General features: G+C 48.8%; 1 protein-coding gene across 1 annotated transcript in view; it reads right to left on the bottom strand.

Moving 5' to 3' along the window:
* RPS19BP1 (ribosomal protein S19 binding protein 1) overlaps positions 1 to 23546 on the bottom strand; it is a 55469-nt gene that overhangs the window by 9360 nt on the left and 22563 nt on the right. The window lies entirely within an intron of this gene.

Raw genomic sequence — 23546 nt, 5'->3', positions numbered from 1 at the left:
TTGCATGAGTTCTGGAACACCGCAGCTGCTGAGGCCAGCCCAAACAGCATGCGTAAGAATCTATAAGTCAAGTCAGGGACATTTGTATGGTGCACAAATCACATCCTAGGAGTCTCATGGCGCTTGCAGCAGTCTGACAGAGGGAAATAGAGCAGTTCGTTTGCAAAAAGCCAGGTCTTTAACCTCTTACGGAAACAGCTGTGCTCAGGGGTGCTACGGAGATGAAAGGGCATGTTGTTCCATGAAGCAGGAGCCAGAAACGAAAACACACAACCACCAGTTCTGGAAGTTCGTATTCTTAAAGGCGTCAGCAGGAGTTAGTTTCTGGATCTGAGTTCTCTTTGAGGCCGATACCATCTTAGTTTTTTGGACCAATACTTGGGGCCTTTTTCATACATCTGCCAGGCACAATGTTTTGAAGAGGATACGCTTTTTTACCGGCAGCCGATTAAGGCTTTTTAAACAGGCAGCAGATGGACTTCTTCACGGGAGGCTAAGAACCAACTGAGCTGCGGTGTTCTGAAGAACCTGAAGCCTGCTCAGATGATGTTCATTTATGGAAGCTAAGAGTGCATTTCCGTAGTCCATTCTATTTATTATTAGACCCTGTTCTAAGGGTTTTCGGGCCTGAACGGGGATCCACTTGAAAATTTTCCTCAAACTACGCATTAGTCCGAAACATGTACCAATGATGTTGTTAATTTGGTTATTCATGGACAGTTTATTATCCATCTGGAAACCCAGATTGCAGATTGATTCCTTTATTACTGGGCAGCTGCCCAGATTAGTTGGCCACCAGTCATTTGTCCAGTGCTCTGCCGCTTTGCCGAAGAGCATCATTTCTGATTTACTGCCATTTAGTTGGAGGTGATTGGTGGTCATCCATTCCTCAACCTGTATCAGGCAGTTTTTGAAACGTTGTTTGGTTTCGTTAGGATCAGGATCTAGTGTAACTAAGATCTGAGTATCATCGGCATAAGACAGAACATCAAAACGATGAGCTCTGATCTCTTTGGCCAAAGGAGTCATATAGATATTGAAGAGCTTCGGGCTCAAAATAGAGCCCTGAGGAACGCCCATTTTAACAGGTCTTTCACCTGCTCTGTTTTTATCGATTTGGACCATTGTTGTGCGATTGGATAGGTAACTGAAAAAACCATTTTAGGGCGTTTCCTCTGACACCAATCTCCCGCAGCCGTTGAATTAGAATGCGGTGAGAGATGGTGTCAAAGGCCGCAGATAGATCAAGTAGGACGAGGATAGTGGACTGGTGCTTATCCAGCGCCAGTCTGATATTATCGACAACCTCGACCAATGCAGTTTCTGTACTGTGTTGTGCCCTAAAACCTGATTGTGAGGGATCCAGTCCATGATTTTCGAGATAGCTCACAAGCTGCTTGTTGGCAATGGATTCGAGCATTTTCCCAAAATATGGAAGTAGAGATATGGGCCAATAATTCAAAAGAATGTTAGGGTCAGCCGTGGACTTTTTCAAAATCGGCCTGACTTTTGCTGCTTTCCATATTGTTGGGAAGTCGGCATCCGTAAATGATTTATTAAAGAGGTTGGTAAGATGTTCCACTAATGCCGGCGCAAGTATGGGAAAGAGTTTGGGGGAAATGTGGTCGGAGGACGACCCAGACTTAATTTTCAGCCCGGCAGACAAGGTCGCATCGCAGTTACATTTGACGAATTCCTCCATGATGTATGGGGGGTCCGATGGTGATATAACCAAGGCATCTGACTGAGTTGGGTTAGGATGGGAGGGAAAAGAGAAGAATGGTAGTGATTTTATCCTCGAAAAATTGAGATAGAGCATTTGTCCACTCCAAGGAATTCGGGATTTCTGATGAATTGCTTGGATTGGTAAATTCCTTCATAATTTGAAAGAGTTCCTTAGAGGAGTTTTGGGCTCTATCTATCCACTCCGTAAGAAATGCTCTCTTTGTCGATTTTATGTCGCTCATGTAGCTAGAATGCAAAAGTTTATATGTTTTCCGATCTATCTGATCTTTACTTTTAAGCCATTTGTTCTCCGCGGTTCAACATTTCGATTTCGTGATTTTCAAATGTTTTTTTTTTTTAGTTTTATATAGCGCGAACTAGAACCGAACCGAATCAGTTATCAGAGCGCTTTACATTGCACAAGTTACGTTTTTACATGAGGACACACACTTTCATGTTTTTTTAGGCACGGGGAGATTAAGTGATTTGCCCAGAATCACAGGAGGTTTTGGCGTCGTTACCGAGACTCGAACCCAGATCCCCAGGTCCGAGGTCGAGCGCCTTAGCCGTTAGGCCAACTCCTCTCCCCTAATTGCTCTGTGAACTAGGGAGCAGTTCTAATCTTGTGCTTAACTTTTCTCAAAGGAGCAATTTTATCCAATGCGGTCTCTATAGCTATGTCAAATTGTAGTGCCGCAGTGCTAGCACTTGAAAAAAGAATGTGTGTTTAACTGAAATTTTCTTTCGAGAGCAGTGGAATGGGAGAGGCTACTGTCAGATCAGGGGAATTAGAAAAAAGAAGGTCCAATGTATGACCAGGTTGATGTGTGGGGCCTATGATCTTCTGATCAAGTCCCAGAGTATTCATACTAGATATTAACTTCCCAGTATCTGAATCAGATAGTATTTCCGCATGATGGTTAAAATCACCTACTAGAAGAAATTTGTCAGAGGCGAGGACATGAGGAGCAATGATTTCGAGCAGTTTATTAGCAAAATCTCCTTTAGCACCAGGGGGGCGATATATGAAGGCTCCTTTCCAAATATTATTCGGTTTTCCCTCAATCTGAAATATAAGAATTTCTAGATAATTGGAGACAGAATTTTCCAAACTAACCACATTCACATCCTTTTTGGTTGCAATCAATAACCCCCCCTCTGGTTTATTTCCTGTCGAGTCGAGTTATTTTATACTCTGGTGGAAAAGCGATATATATATCGGGGGTGGCATATTAGTGTAGCCAAGTCTCAGCGATGAAACAGATGTCTGAGGCTGCTGAATCAATTAGGGACCAGATTTCCAGTGCATGTTTAGGGATAGAGCGAGCGTTGAAATATATGGCATTCAACTTTCCAACTGGGCTGCTTGTACTGGAGGGATTAAAGCCAGAGAGGGAGGAAATCTCCGTCTGATCAGAGGGAGTAGCGACAAGAGAAATTTGAGGACAACTAGCTATTTCAGAAGCTAGAATTCCGGTGGGTTTAATCAGAGAGGTGTTTAACTTTTTGATTTCTTCACTAGAATATCGAAGTATGGGCATATTTCCACATATTTCAAAGTGAAAGGTAGGAGATACAATACCGGGCTAAAATGAAGCAGGGGTCCAGGCGTCTGGCGACGTTCAGGCGCAGACGGGCTTGCCTTTGGCGCACGTCCGCGCCCTGCTCAGATTAAAATAGAGAATGAGCCGGGAGAAACTAGAACGCTAGTCTAGGCTTCCGGTGATCCCACCGGAAGTGTGATAAATGCAGAGAACAGACCATCCGTACAAGCGGCACAAGTCGGGACGGACCGGGGTCGGTGGCAGGAAGGAGCAAGAGTTTGTGTGCATACGACTCAAGGTTAAAAGCAAATGCAAAGAAAGTGAGTTAAAAACACAGTTCCTGACAACTTCACATACAATAAAAGATCGATTTTTGGCAATAAGCAACAGCGTCTACCTCAGGTCAGAGGCGCCAACAGGTGTGAAACGCTGTCAAATTCCTGATAGTGTGATGAAGCTCCACTTGATGGTAGGCTGAGGACAAATCAACAGTAGAAAACTATTTCACTCCTTTTGTCTCAGCCAAAAATGTATTGATTTTCGGTAGGGGAAACTTCTTTACCATGATATTCTTGTTTAAAGCGAGTAAGTCAATGCATAAAAAACATTATTTTACTGCAAAATCGGAGGTCTCTAAAAACTCAAAGGAACTGTTTGCAGTGGTTAATCTTTCTACATTTCCTGAAGCACAAAATCCTATGATTAGTCAACAGTTCTGCAATAATCTGGCATACTCATTCTAAGCCAAGGTTAAATCAGTCTACGACTCCTCCGTAGTTTCCAACGGCTCCATTGGTTCCCTTGCTCTTTCCATCACTCTTTCTCTGACCTGCTAGGTCCATCAGTTAGTCCCCTAAAAATAAAGCAAATTTCCGATCTTCCTTTTCCGCTTTGACTGCAGATCAAACGCTGGATTAGTTAAAACAAGGTAAATCCAGATTCCCACAGAATACCTGTCCTCCCAGAATCATGCATCTGGCACCGAAGGCCATAGCAGGGCACCTTACATGCATGTTTAATAAAATATTTCGGTCAGGACTCTTCACAAAGGAGTGGAAAATTGCCTCGATCTTCCTGCTCTTAAAAGAATCAAATTTAAATGCAAGGAATCCAAATAAATCTAGGCCTATATCTCGCTTAGCATTTCAAGCCCACATTTTTGAGAAGGCCATCAATCATGAACGGATTACCCTCATCAATAACAATCAGATCTTGGACACAACACAGTTTGAGTTTCGTGGTCATCATAATATGGAGCTCACTGTAATTACGGCCACCGAAGAACTGAGGCAGACTATAGAGGAAATGCAGCTTTGATTTTATTAGAACTATCGGCTGCGTTCGATACGGTCAACCATGATCTTCTGGTTGGCCGACTTGCCTCCATTGGCAGTAAAGATGAAGCCATAGCCCTATTAATTCGTTCCTCATTAACCGAGTCCAGTTAGTGGCCATGGGAGACTTTCTCTCTCCGTCTTTCTCCCTGCCATGCAGTGTGCCACAGGGGTAATCATTAAGCCCCACTTTATTTAATTTATATGCAAGTATTCCTGTTTTCCGTTTTCCCTGATTTTTACAGATAAATGCAGACAGAAAACCATTTATTTTCTTGACAGCTTTATTTTTAAATGTGGATCAAAACGGAAATTGGGTGCTTTTTGAGGGATTCTAAATACACTTTGCCATGAGTGCCAGGCCAATAACTGTGTGGGTTGATAGGTAAGGGGATTAAAAAAGAAAGGAATTTTAGTAAAGAGGCTTAAACAGCAGTAGATATGCACATGGCTGGTACTGAAATGTGCATATTTTCACATAAGTGTATGGATTGATCTTCTGCGGGTGTTCATATCAATGAAACCTGGCAGGCATTCAAGCATGACAGCATATTTATTGGTTAAATAAATATGGAAATATACCAGTTTCAGCTATATTTTTTTCTCAAAACCCAAAAGAAATATGGATAAAGACAGATAAAGTTGACAAAAAAGAAATATGGATAAATACAGAGAGAAATGTCAAAAAAATAAACACCATAAAACCGGGAGTCCTATTTATATGTTACCCTGCTAGCAGTCTTGATTAAATCCTTTGGCTTCTCTCTGGTTTCATTCATGGACAACACTCAGATCATTGTGTCTGTCGCCGATAATCCAGAATCTACAACTGCCAAATTCCACGAATGTATGCTTCAGGTAGGCAACCGGATGAGGGACAGCTGCTTAAAGTTAAACTCTTCAAAAACTGAGGCCATACGGTTTGGTAACAAACCCACTTTTTGGTTTCCTAATTGGTGGCCCCATGAGCTATGTTCTCTTCCAACCCCAAGTGCTAAAGTGAAAAACCCGGGGGTGATTTTTGATTCCAAACTATCTTTTGAGGGCCAGATTAATATCACATGTTTTTCTATCTTAAAAATTCTTAGGAACATTCTTCCGTTTATCCCCTTGTTTTTGCAGAAAACAGTGGTTATGACACTTATTACCTAGAGACTGGATTACTACAATGCACTGTTCATGAGCACTCAAAAACTCTGCTTAACGCTACAGACCATCCAAAATTCAGCTGCTCTGCTGTTCTTGGGCATTCCCAGACACAACCCTGCTTCTCAAGCTTTGGCGCAGTTACACTGGCTCCCTGTGGTAAAAGACATTACGTTCAAGGCCTGGTGTATTGCTTTTAAGTCCTTACACAGTCTGGGTCCATTACAGCTATCACAATGCCTTCAACCATATGTTTCAACAAGATCTCTCCGCTACTCCTCCAGCGGAAACCTTGTTGTTCCCGGGTTTAAAATAGTCAGATGGGGCAGTAATAACTTTGTAACCAGTGCAGCAAGACTATGGAACACACTACCTTTAGCAATTAAGACCAAATCAAATCTGCTGGACTTCATGAAAAGTTTAAAACTTAGCTATTGTGATGGCCACTAATCCCCGCAAAGTGAAGGCTGGGAAAGAGGGGGCTACCAAGAACTCTCAGGCTCTGGCCTCCCCATGCCAGAGACATCATGGGGGAGGTCTGACGATGAAGCCCCCGCAACTAAGGCCTTTATGAAGGAACTTTTTACCTCCATCAAAGATGATATATCGGAGCTTCGCGCCCAGCTGACGTCGGATCTTCGCGAGGTACGGCGGGACGTCGACGGTATTGGGGAAAGAGTGGCCACCCTGGAAGATCACGACCTTACCATGGCCAATGATGTGCACTTGCTGCAGCAGGACGTGCTCCGCCTGATGGAACAGAATATAGACTTGCAGGCCCATGCGGAGGACCTGGAGAACCGTTCCCGTCGGAACAACATTCGCATTCGGGCGGTTCCCTGGGACGGTGAGGCGGGGGATCTCCGGGAATATGTGCAGGCTCTTTTTCTTCAGATTCTGGATGAGGAAGATGTGCAGGAGATCAGAATGGATCGGGTTCATAGAGTGGGCTTGCCCCGGCGGAACGGTGGTCCCCCCCCTGACATACTGGTATGTGTCCACGACTTTCAGGTCAAAGAAAGGATTCTGAGGAAGGCACGAGATGTACCCTCCCTGCAATTTAGAGATCATAGACCTCAGCTCTACCAGGACTTGGCCGCGACGACGCTCCAGAAGAGGCGCGTTTTCCGTCCCGTCACTACCTACCTCCGAGAGCACAATATCTCCTACTCCTGGGGGCACCCTTTCCGGATCATCTTTCGTTGGCAGAACAGGCTGGCTCAGATTCGCTCTCTCCGGGAAGCAAAGGAGCTGTTGGGACTTGGGGATGAGACCCCGACACCCGACCGTCGGAGCCCCTCACCGCGGAGAAGGCGCCGTTCCTCATCCTGGCACAGGGTGGGCCCGGAGAATCGCAGGAGGCCCGACCGCACGACTAGCCTTCAGGAACGGGGAAACGCTGTGGCCTCTGCCACGCTTCCACCGTCGCAGCAGAGCTCTGGAGCGGCCTGATCTTCGTCCCGCATGCCTTGGTGCCGGAGGGGCACGCACCTGCAGGTAACGGGGCTATGAATGTACTTTCCGAGAAGACACCCCGGTCTTTTGCCCTGGGAGACTCGTTCTTGGGTCTCCAACTACGCCCCCTGGGAGACTTTCTTTGGGGTTTGCCCATCTTGGGACTCACTATGTTTGTTTTTTGGGTTGTTGGGGAGTTGGGGGGGTATATGGGGGGTAGGATGGGGAGGGATGAGGAGCTGTTGGGTGGGGGTGGGGAGGGGTGGTGACGACGAATATTCGACTGTGTGTGTGCAGACTGGTCTGCGGGGCCGCTACTTTTGGTTGTGGATGGCGCTTGTCCTTCTATGTCGGGCCTTGTGGGATGGTTGCGGGTCTGGGAACATGAGCTGGGAATGGAGCGGGTGGTGCCAGTACTGGGAGGGGGGGGGGGGGGGGGGGAGAGTCTTCCCGGGCCTGGGAGTTGTCTGGAGAGAGGGGCTCCGGGGAGGGGGGTACCTGCTAGATTTCGCTGCTGGTGAGCTGGGAGGCCTGATCTGCTTACATGCCTGTTAGCCTGGGTACTTGGAATGTAAAGGGCCTTAACTCTCCACAGAAGCGCCTGAAGTTGTGGAAGTACCTTTTGGATCACCACTTAGATGTGGTGGGGCTCCAGGAGACCCACCTGGCCCGTAGAGATGAGCTTCGGCTCCGACATAAGCAGTTTCCCCTCATATACAGGTCCTCCGCTTCTACCAAGCACAGAGGGGTGGCGCTTTTATTTAAGTCTTCTGTTCACTTCCAGCCTCTGGGAGTGAATAGCGATAAAGAGGGCAGATGGTTGATGGTTAAAGGAGTGCTTCATGGGCGCCGGTGTACGTTTGTGGTAGTGTATGTGCCGAATACGCAGCAGAATAACTTTCTTCAGGGACTGTTGGATGCGGTGGGGACCTTCGTCGAGGGTCACCTGGTGGTCATGGGGGACTTTAATATGGTATGGGATCAGGCTATGGACAGCTCCCGTGCCCAAAGGACAGACTCTGGTGTCTTCTCCGCTGTAACTAAACAAAGGATGGAGGAGCTGGGCCTACTAGATGGTTGGCGTGCAGTGAACACCCAGTCCAGGGACTATACGTTTTTTTCCCATGTGCATCACACCTACTCACGCATTGACTATGTTTTTGTGAATCAGGCCCTTAGGGGAGATGTCCGGGCTTCTACGATTTTTCCTCTCTCTGTCTCAGATCATGGCCTCATGACACTCCAACTTCAGTGGTCGGTGAGGGGGGATGGGTATCGGAAGTGGTATTTTCCGGCTGCTTTGGTGCGTGATGAGGCATCCTGTAAGGAACTCAGGAAAGCTATTAGGGAGTTCTTCACGCTTAACCCGAGCTCGGACACCTCGGTGTTTAACACCTGGGATGCTTGTAAGGCCTCGCTGAGGGGTACCTGCATAGGGCTCAACGCGGCTCTTAACCGCCTACGTAGGGTGGAACGGGAGTCCTTGGAGGCTGAGCTTGAGAAACTTGAGCGATCCCACAAACTGAACCCTTCCCGCATGACGCTCCGACCTCTGTCGGCTGTCAGGGGGAAGTTGAAGGCGCATTACTCCAACCGCTCTGAACTAACCCTCCTGCGTTTGCGTCGGGGTTCCTATGCCCAGGGGAACAAAGTGGGCCACCATTTGGCTCGCCAGCTCCGAGAGAAGAGGGAGAAGGACTATATTGGGGGGATCCGAGATTCTGGGGGTACGATTCATCACCGGGATGGGGACAAGGCGGATGTCTTTGGACGGTTCTACGCGACGCTTTATAAAAGTGATTCCCTAGATGCGGAGGAGCAAGACGCTTTTCTGTCTGGCCTCCCCCTCCCACAGGTCTCTGCCGGTAGCAATGACCAACTTACTGCCCCCTTTACAAGGGAGGAAGTCCTGATGGCGATCAAGGCTCTGAAACCCAATAAAGCCCCTGGACCTGATGGGTATACAGCTTATTTTTATCAGTCGTTTGCCTCGGAACTTGTCGACTGCCTGGTCTCCCTTTTCAATAATATGGCAACAGCTGGGGAGACCACGGGCACTATGGCGGAGGCCCTGATCTCTGTGATCCCCAAACAGGGGAAGGATCCCTCCAGCTGTACATCGTACCGCCCTATAGCTTTATTGAATGTAGATGCCAAGCTGTACTCCTCTCTCGTCGCCCGCCGGTTGCAGGAGTTGATGCCGGCCATTATACACCCAGACCAGTCCGGCTTCATTAGGGGGCGGCAGACTCACGACAACTTACGGCGAGTGATTCACCTGATCGAGAAGGCTTCTAGGTTCCGGTTACCTGCTGTACTGGTGGGTCTGGATGCGGAGAAGGCCTTTGACCGAGTCGATTGGGGCTTTTTGTTCCGCACCCTGACTGCTTTTGGATTGTCACACCAATTCCTTACGATGCTCCGGGCAAATTTCCATCAACCGACCTCGAGGGTGTTGGTTAACGGACATCGGTTGGCTGCGTTCCTCCATTCGCAAGGTACGAGACAGGGGTGTCCCCTCTCCCCTCTCCTCTTTGCCTTGAGTATTGAGCCTCTGGCGCTAGCGATTCGGGAGAATGACCGCATCAAAGGCATACCCTTCACGGGGGAGCAACATAAAATATCTCTCTTTGCGGATGATGTCCTGTTGTCTTTAGGTGACCCCGCTCAGTCCCTACCACCTGTCCATGAGGAGCTATCCCGGTTTGAGGCAGTGGCGGGATTCCGTGTCAACTTGGACAAGTCGCAGGTTTTGAATTTGACCCTCCCGTCAGCTGAGGTGGATCAGCTACGCGTGCTGACGGCCTTGTCTTGGGCCCCCTCCTCCTTAATGTACCTGGGGGTACGTCTCACGCCGACCGTGGGCTCCCTCTTTGCAGCGAGTTTCCCCCCCCCCTTGCTGGCCTCGGTGCGCACTGACCTTGACCGGTGGAAGCCAAAATACCTTTCGTGGCTCGGCCGGATACATGCGCTTAAAATGGTCCTCCTCCCCAAGTTCCTTTACCTTTTCCAGGCCCTACCTATCCCCTTAGACACGGACTTCTTCCGCCGACTGAAGACGATGATGCTGAGGTTTGTTTGGCAGGGAGGCCGGGCTCGGATACCCTTTACGACACTTAGTCGGCCGAGAGGGGAGGGGGGAGTCGGATTCCCGGACATGCTATTGTACTACAAGGCCGCACAGTTGCGGGTGATCGTGGAGTGGACCAAACAGCTTTCGGAGAAGCACTGGCTCCATATGGACCGGGCAGTGGCGGGTAGGTCGGTCTGGGACCTGGTCTGGAAGCCTAAGATAGACCGGCCAAAGAATGCTTACATCAGCACCCCCACTAGCACGGTTCTAAAGGTGTGGGATACGATCTCTGGTGACGATCGATGGACCACCTTCCCATCTCCCTTCACCCCCATTCACTTTAATCCGGCCTTCCCGCCGGCCGCCCAGGAGGGTCCCTACCGCCAGTGGCGTGAGGGGGGTTGTCGGGCACTTACGCACTTGTTTCATGGGGGAGTGCCCCTCACCTTTCACAATTGTATGCGTGACTATGGTCTTTTACCTACAGAGTGCTACCGCCATGCCCAGCTCCTTCACTGGGCGACCTCGGAGGGGGTTCGTGAAGCTGCTACTCGTCCACTCTCTCTCTTCGAATCCTTCTTGCTTCGCACTTCAACGATGCGGGGAGCGATTTCTTTTTTGTACAGCCTGCTCTTGCGCACGGCGATTGCCCCTCGCCCTCGATACATGGAGCGGTGGGAGAGCATTTTGGGACGGGACATTTCTGATATGGAATGGAAACACCTCTGGAGGGATGTGGCGGCGCTCAACCATTCCGTTAGCCTTCGGGAAGCTCACCTGAAAACAATGTATGACTGGTACCTGTACCCCTCCAGGCTCCATCGCATCTTTCCTACGTCATCGGACCGGTGTTGGAGAGGGTGTGGCCTGCTGGGCGACTTCCGCCATATTTGGTGGGATTGCCCGATCATCCGCCTCTTTTGGTCGGAGATACTCTCCCACATCAAGGAGATCTTGGGGTACCCGATCTCGGATTCGGTGGCTCATGTCTTGCTGGGTCTTCGAGATCCATTGTTGGAGCACCAGACTAAGGCTGATAAGCGTATTCAGTGGCTGTGCCTCGGGGCGGCTAAGCTCACCCTGGCAGCGGCGTGGAAAAAGCCGCAAGCACCGGCTATATCACTGTGGCACTCGAGGTTGTGGGGCCTTCTGAGCATGGAGAGAATGTCGGACATCTTCCTGGGAGACTTTAAGAATTTCCACTTCCGCTGGGGCCCACTGGTCCGCTTTTTGTCATCTGGCCTACCATCGGCGGTATGTCCGCCCACGCTCCGTGCCTTGCATTTGTTTCAAGTATGATTGGTTTGTGTGTCCTCCCTCCGGATATGGTGGGAGGGTGGCTATGTTGTCACCACCGGGGTGGGGTGGGGGGAGAACCAGTTGGGGTATTGTTATTATTCATTGTTGCGGCTCTGCTTAGCTTGGGGCCGGGGACTTACAATAGCTTCAGGCGCCTTTCCTTTATTGCTTCTGGATAGTTTTTTTGTGGACAATTGAGAAGGCACGAGCATGGTGTCTGCCCTTACCTGATGAAGCGTGTACTACTATGGATTGCCATCAGCGATTCTATTTACAGCATATTACACTCCCATGTGTGGGATTTGTGGCGGGGTTGTCGCCTTTTCTTTTCTTTTCCCCCTTTCCTCCCTTCCCTCTTTCCTTTGAACAAATACAATAAAAATATATTTTACAAAAAAAAACTTAGCTATTTAACCAGTAAAGTATCTGTCTGCTCTTGGGGCCATAGGTACGAACACATTTTCCCATAAACATAGAATGGGTAAAAACCCTTGGATACATCTGGCCCTTAGACTCGAGTCAGTTTGTCTCACTGCTGGGGTTGCTTAAAAATAGTAAAAACGTTTTGGGGCTCGTTCTCAGACCTACCTGACTTCTGTTGTGTGCTGAGGTGAGCCTACCCGGCCCCGTTCCATCGCGGCTGTGTGCCGTTTGTGTGGAGGGCGGGCGGCCATCTTACCAGGAGTCCTCTCCCCGGCTGAACCTGTGGCAGCGATCTAGCTGGGGGAGTGACGCGCTCCTATATAAACACCATGCCTTTTCTGACGCGCAGCGGTCACGCGTGGCGGGCGCGCCTCAGGCGCGCCGAAGGTAAGCCAAAGGTCAGCCCGTCTGCGCCCGTCCGCGACGGACGCAGGACGGGCTGCCCTACAGCCTTGGACTGTGTTTGGCCCCATATTTGTGTACACGAGTGAGCAGCTGCTATCTCTGCGCTCGGCAGGGTGTCTGAATGTTGGCGGTGTCGTTGGGAACTGTCCATGGCTTAACCCTTGCTCGATCTGTGGTTTTTGCTGTGTGGAAACACTTCCTGCCCCCTCTCCCCAGGAGCCGGCCTCCCATGTTTTCTCGGCTGCCTTAGTTAACGCGGCTGCCTTAGTTAACGCGCGCTCGATGTGTAAACATGCTGCAGATATTTTCGAGCTTCTTGTGGACAGCTCGCTCGACTTTTTGTTTGTGACGGAAACCTGGCTCACTACGGCCAGTGCTCCGGATGTCGAGTTAGCCGTCCCCCCGCGGCTATAAAATATACAGGAGGGACAGAGCGCTGGGAAGAGGAGGAGGGGTTGCTATTATTCTTAGAGACTCACTGACTCTTCATGTTGACCCCCCCGGTAACCCTTGAAGGGGGCGAAGCGATGAATTTCTCAGTGGTTCTTTCCCCTCACTTCACTCTTGGGGGCACCCTAATATATAGGCCTCCGGGATCAGCTGGGTCGTTTCTCACGGCTTTGAGTGATCTTATTACCCCCCGAGCCCTCAGATTTCCCAGCTTTCTACTTCTGGGTGACTTTAACATTCATACTGAGGAAGCGCATCTTCCAGAAAGTAAAGGTTTGCTCGATTTTCTGGACCTGGCGCACCTGTCTCAGTGGGTCTCTCTACCCACGCACTCGGGTGGGCACACCCTGGATGTGATCTGCTCCAATTTTTCTCTCCAGGTCGATGCCCCTGAACCTCTGACGTGGTCTGACCACCAGCTAATCAGATTTGCTTGGTCAACTTTGGGTACTTCCACTGCGAGGGTCAAATCACTGTGTGCCAATAAAATTAATAATGAGACTCTGGCGGCCACCCTGATTGAGAGTCGGCCCGCGCCGGGTAGCGACCTTACCACAGCGGTGTCGTCTTTCAATGATTGGATGGCGTCGGGGGTTTCGGTCTCTTCTAAAGGGAGGGTTGGCAGACTGCGCGCCACTCCCTCTAAACCTTGGTTTTCCCCGGAGTTGCGTGTCCATAAACAGTCCTGTAAAAAACTAGAGCGGGATTGGCGTCAATCTTACTGCCCTTTGGCCAAGGAAATACTACGTAAAGAACAGAGAAATTATTATGCTAGTATTAAAAAGGCCAAAAGGTATCTATTACGCCAATCGAATTGCCAAAGCCAATAATAGCAGGCGAGAGATTTTTTCGATTGTGAATACCTTTCTTGCCCCCCCGCGCGGAGCAGCGGATAGTTCCAGCTTCAAAAGACTGGTGTGAGAGTCTGTCCAGGTTTTTTGAGGACAAAATAGCTGTTATTCAGTCATATTTTGTTGCCATCAGTCCTTCAAAAGCCTCGCTTGACCTTTTTCCCTCTCTGAGGGTTCCATCGGCCAGGTTGACGGAGTTTGTCCCTCCTACAACTATTGACACTCTTGCCGTGATTAAATCTTTGAAATCCGGGTCACCATCTGACCCTTGTCCAGCAAGAGTGTTGGCTGCTGTTGCCGATGTGGTTGTTCAGGAGGTGACACACTTAGTCGGCCTTTCCTTTAAATCTGCCAATTTGCCTTCAGAGTGGAAACAAGCTAAGCTCCTGCCATTGCTCAAAAAGGCCGGAGCCGACCCTGCGGTTCTGACTAACTACCGGCCTATATCGTTGCTTCCTGCTCTGGCAAAAATTGGCGAGAAATTGGCTTTCCAGCAGCTTAATGAGTTTGTGGAAAGATCCGGAGCTCTCCACGAGGCCCAATCCGGGTTCCGCGCTGCTCACAGCACGGAGTCGGCCCTGGTGGAAATTTCAGAGGCAGTTAGGGAGTGCTTGGATGGTGGCGGCAGAGCGGCTCTAATTTTATTGGACCTCTCTGCCGCGTTCGACACAGTTCCCCACCAACGCCTCCTGGCCAGGCTCGCCGACATCGGTGTCAGTGATCTTGCATTAGATTGGCTGAGCTCATTTCTGACGGCAAGATCTCAACAGGTTTGGCTCCCTCCTTATTCATCATCGGCTAGACCTCTCTTGACAGGGGTCCCCCAGGGCTCGACTTTGAGCCCTCTGCTTTTTAATATATATCTGACCCCCCTGATTGAATTAGCCGAACATTTGGGTGCCAAAATTCTAGCATACGCTGATGACACGCAGCTGTTGTTCACCTGGCCAGGAGAGGCTCTGGAAACAGAGCAGATCCAGAATTGTCTGTCCTCAGTCTTCAATTGGTTAGCGTCATCTCAATGGAAGTGTAATGAGGACAAGACCGAAATCCTGCTCTATGGCCAGTTCCCTCCTGATTTTAGGATCCTACTGTGGCCGGATGGCTTCCCCATTCCAAGCGCCTCAAACACCTTGGCTAAGAACCTTGGGGTCTGGTTTGGGGAAGACCTTCGATTTGAGGGGCATATTAAGAGGCTTACTGGAGGCTGCTTTGGGACCTTGAAGTCTCTTAGAAAGTTTTTTCCCTATTTGCCTGCCTCTGCACGCGAGTCAGTCGCGAGAGCTTTAATTCTCTCGCGCCTGGACTATGCCAACGCTCTGTTCAGTGGCTCTCCGGCCTACTTGATAGGGCGGCTCCAGATTATTCAGAACGCTACCGCCAGATTACTGGGGAATATCTCCAGGCGGATTAGCGTTAGGAGTTACCTGGAGAGTCTGCATTGGCTGCTGGTGCCGCACAGGATCACTTTCAAAATTCTGACTCTGGCCCATAAGGCCATCAACGGGCGGGGTCCCGCTTACCTGATGAAACGATTCATGCGGTACTCCCCCAACCGAGAATTGCGTTCAGCAGCTCAACATCTGCTGCAGGTTCCGCGCTTTCGGCGTGTCCGGTTGGGAGGACACTCTGTGGCAGTGAAGGCCGCGCGCGCATGGAATGCGCTCCCGGCTTCTCTGCGCAGTATTGTTGACTTCAAGGCTTTTAAGAAAGCGCTAAAAACTCATTTGTTTAGATTGGCTGTCTAGTTTGTTAGGTCGGCTCAGGGCTCTGCTGTTACAATTCCTTTTTATTCTTCTCTTTCGCGCCAGGATACTCCGGCAGTAATTGAGCGCGCTATAAAACAGCTTAATAATAATAATAATAATAATAATAATAATAATAATAATATGTGCTGCAGTTCATAGAGGATTAAGTGCCTTGACACCCCAGGGTATTAGTTGCAATCTACAAATTCTATTTTAATTTCATAAGCGAATAGACCCCATTAGCTTTCATGGCAATAACTAAAGGAGGAAGCCATTCTGCACAATCTATTTGTTCAATAACACCTCTTTGTTCCAATTCGCTCAGTTCTCTAACCACTTCAGTCCTTACTCTCAATGGAATATTCTTAACTTTGTGGCTCACATGAGACACCCCCTTTGAGTACTATTTTGTGTACAAACTCCTTCAATTTACCAATTTCACAAGAAAAAACATTCCAAAACGTCTTCCTCCTTTAAATTCCATTTCATCCAACTACTGTGACCCCAGTAGTAGAACTTGATCCTTGCTGTTGGGATCTAGAATCATCACCAGAGTCTTCTGGTCCTCCCACCGCAAAACAGAAGGTCCAACCTCAGACACATAATTTGGTATGCATCCTGAATTTAAATGCAAACACTTTATATCCCAACATTGGAATTTGTTGATCAGTGAAAGTCACTGACTGTATGTCGGACTCCACAAACTCAGCACCCCATTGTGACACAAACTTCTCTCTCCATACATCTTTATTAATAATAGTGAATGGAGAACTTGAGGCCGCCACTATGGATATTTCTACCCCCCAATTAACAGGTCACACTTGGGTTTGTTTTCTGACCAATTGTCAGACAGGGCAATCAACCATTAGCACGCCATCACTATTGCTCACATCACTGTTTTCTGAATGTTCAGACTCTTGTTTTATCAGCAAAATATTTCACAGTTTAGCTTTCTTATTCTTCCTCCTACACACTTTTGCTAAGTGACCAACTACCCAGCAGAAGGAACACCTGACTTTAATTGCAGGACATTGGTTTTCAAGGTATGAGAGGCTATGCATTTTTGCTTGCTGTAGGCAAGGACTGAGGTAATATCAGGGAAATCAACAGTAACAGTATTTCCACCAGACTATAAAACAGGTATGCAAACAGCCCAAAAGACGTCCCACACACTGATCATTCAGACCACTGCTCGATTGTCCTATAGGCAGGGCCAATGGATTTATGAGATTCTGTGGCTTTTCTCATAACTAAGCATTTGTCACATAATCCATCATGCTAGTGTATAATCTTTAGATTTTGCATCTAGGTCAAACTGATCAAATGTTACAAAAACATGACATTCTGAGTTTGCGTGCATTGGAAGACCCTTCACAAAGGTTAACTGGCCATCTCTCAGTAGCTTATTTATGCATTTGGTTGTTAGACTGTTACTAGAAGGGGTGAAATCTTTGCCCAGACAGTATTACCATGTGTAACAAGCATTTGCAATGCAATAGGTCTCGCAGCATTCAAGTTTGAGTTATTGGCATTGTATATGACAATGTGTTGCATGAATTTTTTTGCAAACTCTGTATTGGCTGGTGGTGTTTGTGCCTCGTGAAAGCGTGCACTGACGGATGGTGGTGTTTGTGCCCGGTGAAAGCGTGCACGAACAACTTATGGTGTCTGTGCCTGGTGAAAGTGTGCACTGACGGCTGGTGGTGTTTGTGCCTGGTGAAAGGGTGCACTGGCGGCTGGTGATGTTTGTGCCCGGTGAAAGCGTGCACTGACCGCTGGTGGTGTTTGTGCCTGGTGAAAGCATGCACTGATGACTTATGGAGTCTGTGCCTGTTGAAAGTGTGTACTGTCGGGCGGTGGTGTGTATGCCTGATGAAACCATGTACTGATGGCTAGTGGTGTGTGTGTGCCTGTTGAAAGTGTGCACTGATGGCTGATGGTGTGTGTGCATGGTGGAAAAGCGTGCACTGACATGTTTAAAAGTAAAGTGCGCCATACTGCGATTGCTACAATAGTTAATTGTGGATGTGCTAACAATTGATGCGTGCACTGATGGCTGGTGGTGTGTGTGTGCCTGTAGAAAATATGCACTGATGGCTAATGGTGTGTGTGCCTGGTGGATGTGTGCACTGCCAGCTGGTGGCGTGTGTGCCCGGTGAAAGCGTGCACTGACGGCTGATGGGGTGTGCCTGGTGAAAGTGTGCACTGATGGTTGGTGGTGTGTGTGTGCGCCTGGTGAAAGCGTGCACTGACGTCTGGTTCTGTGTGCGTGTGGTGGAAGCGTGCATTGATCGCTGGTGGTGTTTAAATAGCAACATACTTGGGTCCAGCATAAAGAGCACTCTTTTTAAACGGGCATTAAGAGTGAGACAGCACACAATGATGCAATGGTAATTACTAGTTGAAGGCAAATCGCATATAGAACATTAGGAACACTGCAATTCTTTACATTGATTCAGACGGTCCTTGCTGCATTCAGGACATTATCAAAAATCAGTCTGTTTCGTGAGAAGAAATACCTTACATCCTAAACAGCTGTTTTAACAGAATGTTCCCGACTTTAAAAAGAGATGCCTAAAACGTTGGCAGGGAGGCAGCATCCTGAATTTAGGTTGTATGAATGTCACTTTATTGTTTAACTGAAAGAAAAAAGCTCAACTATAATAAACTCCTAGCCAACGCTCCAACACCATTCTGCCAGCTAAGCAAGCTGAGTAAGAAGGGATGTGCGGACTTTACCCGAAGGTGTCAGAGCTAATTCACAATAGAAACAGAACTGATACATGAGAACATTACTAGTGAACAAAATACAAAAGCAAACGTTACATTACATGAGGCAAAAGTGACAATGGTGAGCCAACAAAATACAAGAGGTAGCAAACGGTGCAATACAGGGGGAAAGTGACAAGTGTGCAGGTTACAAAAGCGTCAATAAATGGAGGACACTCAAACACAAAAACAAACATTACATAGGCAATGGTGGCACTTGTGCAAGTATCTAAAGCAAACAAAATGTAGGAGGTAGCAAACGGTGTGATACAAGAGAAAAGTGATGTGTGTATGTTACAAAAGAGTTCACAGGTAAAAGGATAATACTGCAATAAATGCCAGACTCACACACCACAAGAACACACTGGGAAGGCACTTCCATACACGGCTTAATTTGTGACGGTGCTTAGCACCGGCACTTAATTAGCAGGGCCGGGTCTACGCAGCTTTAGTGCACGTAATTGATTTGAAAGATTTTCCTCATTATTACGGCACTTGGCAGTGGCACTGTTTGATGTTGAACCTGTTTGTTTGTGACTCTGATTCTTCAGGTTCTTGTTAAGTTCTGTCTCCTGTTCTTTTCAATAAATGTTGTGCGACCCCGGCTCAGTCTTGCCGGTCGCCCAGTGGGTAGGGGCGTGGGTGGGACAATGATTTTGGCAGCGCTGGATTTTGATTGGTTGGGCGTTGGGGGCTGTGCGCGGAGCGCGGTAGGAGGCAGCGGGCGCAGATTTTTGGAGATTGCGCGCGCATTGGCTGCATTGCCACCAACGTAGCAAGCATACCCGCACGGCCGAGCCCCACTGAGTCGTCGTGGTTCAACAGCTGCCAGGAGCAAGCTTGATCGGCCAGGCCGGATGGACGGACGGCGTTGTTGAGGACTGGACTCGAGTAGCGGCTGCCAGCAGCGACTACTACTACGCCTACTGGCCATTAACAGCACCAGGAGCCACCAGGTAAGGCACGGCCTTGCAGGCCTAATCAGTTAGATAAAGCGTTCTGGGTCCTCAATTCCCACTGACTGCAGGTGTAAATGGGCAGGGCAACATGGCGGGATGGGTAGGTACATACATGCAGTAAACCGGATCCAATGCTAAGGTCTGTAAATTATATATAAACGTCATAGGAAGCCATGCTGGAGGTGGCGTGGCGGTGCCTTTTGGGAGCCAGTATGGTAGGTGCACGCATCTTTCTCTGACATGTGTAGCTGCCATGATGATGAATATGCGACTATGCCGCCCCGTGGGTGGCGGTGGCGTGGGCATGTTTGATTAATCATGAGTGGACGGATCCACAACCACTCATTAATTTATGGATGCTTGAACTAACTTTACACACTAGGCCCACCGGCCCAAAGAAGGCTTTTTGAAATGTAGTAAGCTGCACCCACATGTATCAGCAATCCCCTAATATAGCAGCGCAGCGAGAGCGTGCATGTTTGAGGAGTCTGCAGGGGCTATTACAGGCCAAACCAACCAACGCTGCTTTCTGTTTGGGTGCGTGGCAGTGGAGCCTCGTTCTGGGTCCTCAATTCTCCCTGACTGCTTGTGTAAGTGGGCAACATGGCGGGATGGTTAGGTACATGCCGAGAACCGGCTCCAATGGTAAGGTCTGTAATACTAGACAAACTCGAGTGTAGTGCTGGAGGTGGCGGTGCCTTTTGAGAGCCAGCGGGTTGCTGCCCAGCCAGGCCTGACAACACCGTGGTTTTATTGTGGCAAAAGTTTGCAAAGTCCTACGGTGTCCCACGAGGTCTAGCTTTCCTGCTTCTGCAGTTCAGGGATCTCTGTTTGGGGAAAACTTTCACTGGTAGTTTATCCCGCGGACCCAAACTGTCCTGAAGCAACCGATCTCTTGAGCAAGGCCTTGTAAAAATGAGTAACTTAATACCCATGCTGGACTCAAATAAATCTATCTACTAAGTAATTCCATGGCCTGGGGCTCAGACGTCCATGTGCTCCATCTTGGACTGTGGCTTAGTAAGGGGTGAGCAATGAGCATGAGTTACTGTGGCTGGCCGACACATAGAATCTCTTCTCTGTTGGCTGGTCCAGCACTGCGGCACCAGCTGGGCAAGGGCCAGGAGCTTGTAAATAAGCCATTTTGTTTTTCTCCTTTTGTTGGAATGTATCCAATATGTTTTTTGATTGTTGAAAAAAAAGTACAATTAGTATATTTCCACATTTATTTACCGTATAAATGTACGCACACACTTTTATGTGTGTAGGGTTTTGTTATGCTAAATAAACTCTGATAGTAAAACAAAATACTCCTCAATACATTAGCATTGTACTACTTATGCACAGAGGTATCAACTTTTATGCCACAGTGATAATCACGTGCCATGGCCTTGAGTGCTTTACACGAAGAGCTGACTCCATGGAAATAGGAAGTGTGGACCACCTAGTCTCTTACAACCCACTCTAAATTCAACCAGGCGCCTGGAGTCGATTTAGGCACAAAATGCGGTCTGTGCGGCACAGCGCAAGCTGCCGGTGCACTGTCCTGCTGTCTGGAAACTTTGCATTAACTAGTTGAAAAGAAGGAATGAGCCTCCGTGCATTTCTCAGTACAAAGTCTTTGATCTTGGCAGAATAAATGAAAAAAACTTATTCTGGCTTCAAAGTACCAACTGATAGATGAAGAACCGTGTTTTTGTTTCAAAACAAGATGCTGCGCTCTGTGGGCCTGCATCCCTCAGGAGCTTAGTGCCTCCAAGTACCACTGCAGAGCATCTCCAATCTCAGAAAGAAACTGCTCCAGAGATAAGATACTCTTCTGTGGATCACCCAGGAACCGGAAGTACATTATGCCTGAGCAGTCTTTATACACCTAAATAAATATTACGTTATTATTAACTGCATCTAGATATGGATTTAAAGGAGTGCCCGGCATCCTAAAAAGCAGTATAAAAAATCAGAAGCAAAGATTTGCATATATGCATATAATTGGTGATCTGTATATCCTCAAAATGTAGTTTGTGGTCCGTTGTATGTTTTAATCTAGTGAAGGAGAGCTGGATCAAAGCAAACACAAGGAGATGATGGACGGAGCTCTGAAACTTTTCAACCATTCACCCCAGACACAGATCTGCGTTTAATCTATCGATCTTTTGCTCACTGTGGCACCCCAGTTTGCAACCAGGCATATAAAGTCTTGACCCTGCTCCCCAAGGGAATAGTCCAGCCCGAACTGCCTGGCCCTCTCCTCCCTGGACTGGAAACAAGCATCCTGGACCGGTTTCGGGTTTTCACCCCTCATCAGCCAGGATAGCTTGAATCCACTGGCACAAGCAACTATTGCATGGCTTGGGAAGGGGTGCCGCTGTGCCTTTGTACATTTATAGGACATATCTGCATTTTCCTCCTGTGAGACTGACTGTCATGAAACCCAAAGTGTGCAGTCATTCCGAATGGCTACCTCTTAATCCGAGCTACACAGTGACTGGAGATGGTGGCTGTGAGTTTCTAGTGCAGAAGTGCAGGCCATTTTATCTGTGCCCTGTGGACAGACTGCTCACTACCTCTCTTCAGTAAAAGGTCTGTAACTCCCCATAACTGATGTCATTTACTTACATGTTATATGGGACATCGATGTGTGTTTGTGTTTTGTATGTTGTGATTCACACATGAATAGTTGGCTTCATTCGGACCCCTACTTGTGTGCCGCACAAAATGGTGGACTCCTGTATGTGGGAATGGTGATGTCCACCTTGTGCAGCTCAGCTTGGCTGAACACCATTCCTGTTCCCACCTGAGTGACTGCCTGGAATCAACGTGTCCTTAGTTATTTTGAAGGTCATAAGAAATAACTTTGCTCGTAACTGAAGGGAACAGAATGTAAATGGGTGTGCTGTTTATTTTAGTATGAAACGAAGCAAACTAGCGAAGTACCTTTTCGAAGGCATAATGTGCAGTGTGGTGGTGGCGTGATGACGGTTGCAGCAGGTCACGTCACCGCGTGGTAGTAGTCACGGAAAAAAGAATTTTCTATAATGGAAGGTCTTTATTCAGGTAAAAGAGAGGGCGTGAATTAAGTTTTGAAGTGTCTTTGAAGGAGGAGAACTTTGAGGTCAGTTTTGAAGGCTGCCTCTCTCTCTTGCTCTCATACTCGCTCACACTCTCTCTCTCATATCGCGGCGGCAGCAGCAAGCACTTGATTGTAAGGGCCAAAGAAAGTAAAGTAGTTTAAAAAGTCCACCGCACCATTCTTGTAAGTGCATGAGGTGGCATCAAATTTACAGGTCCCTCTCGCGGCCTGCATGACTCCGGGGGAACGCGCGTGGTGGGGGGGGGGGTAGGAGGTCAGGGGTAATGAAATAAATACCGTAATAAAAATATATAAACTAAACTTACTGGATGCGGCACCTCCTCTGCCGGCGGCCGATCATGCGTCATAACATCACGTCTCCCTCAGCCCCCTCTCTGCCCGATGTCCCATCTGCTGGAGCCCCTCAGCGATGCTCTCCTCTTCTTTCTCCCATCCTTCCGGCGCCAGACCACTCACCCCAGCCGGCCCGGTCGGATTCGAGTGATTAGTTTGGCAGTACAAGCCTCGCACCCGCAAATAAACGCTGGCGTCGTTCTCCACAATGCACCGGTGTCCTCTGATTATGATGACCACCGCCACCACTCTGCCTCGAAAACCTCACACCGGCATAGTTAGGGGGGTGCGGGGGGCCGGCACTGGAGGAGGCCTGGCCGAGGCCCGTTGCGGCCGCGGAGGCCTGTGAGCTGTGACTAGGGCGGCGCGGTGGCGCAGGGCAGCGCCTGCTTTACACATAAAAATCAGAGTTTTACAGTGCGGTGACACCCGTCGGACTGGACGGGACGCCAGTGACAACAGTAAATCAGAGATCAGGCCATCTCCCATTCGATCTAAGCAGTCAGTAGCACACACCATGATGCATTTAATGTACACCTGTCAGTTCGGTTGGTTTCACTTCCGATTATCACGACGTCATCAACAGGGCCCCCACCTCCTAGCCTCGCTCACAGAGGCCAGGGCCGTCAATCAGGTAGCGTGCGCGGTGCGCACAGCCGCAACCAATGACGGCCCTGTAACATTTTGGGCCAGCCTTCTCGCCGCCGCACCAGTGTGACCTGTGACGCATTACGCGCTGCGGCTGCGCGCTCACGGTCCCAGCCCCTCCCGTGACCCGTCTTGTCGAGGAGTGCGTGGACTGTGGAGAGAGACAGCCACCACCATTCAAGTTCTTGCCTGGCCTGGCCGGGGCCCTGCTGCCCTCAGCCCTGCCCTGTTCAGCGCTTTACAGTACTCACTGACTGTACTCTGTGTCACCCAGTACTGTGTGGCTGCGGGCG

This window comes from Lissotriton helveticus, chromosome 1_1 (assembly GCF_964261635.1).
Source record: "Lissotriton helveticus chromosome 1_1, aLisHel1.1, whole genome shotgun sequence".
In the NCBI taxonomy this organism is placed as follows: Eukaryota; Metazoa; Chordata; class Amphibia; order Caudata; family Salamandridae; genus Lissotriton; species Lissotriton helveticus.
This window is presented reverse-complemented; position numbering and strand designations above follow the sequence as displayed.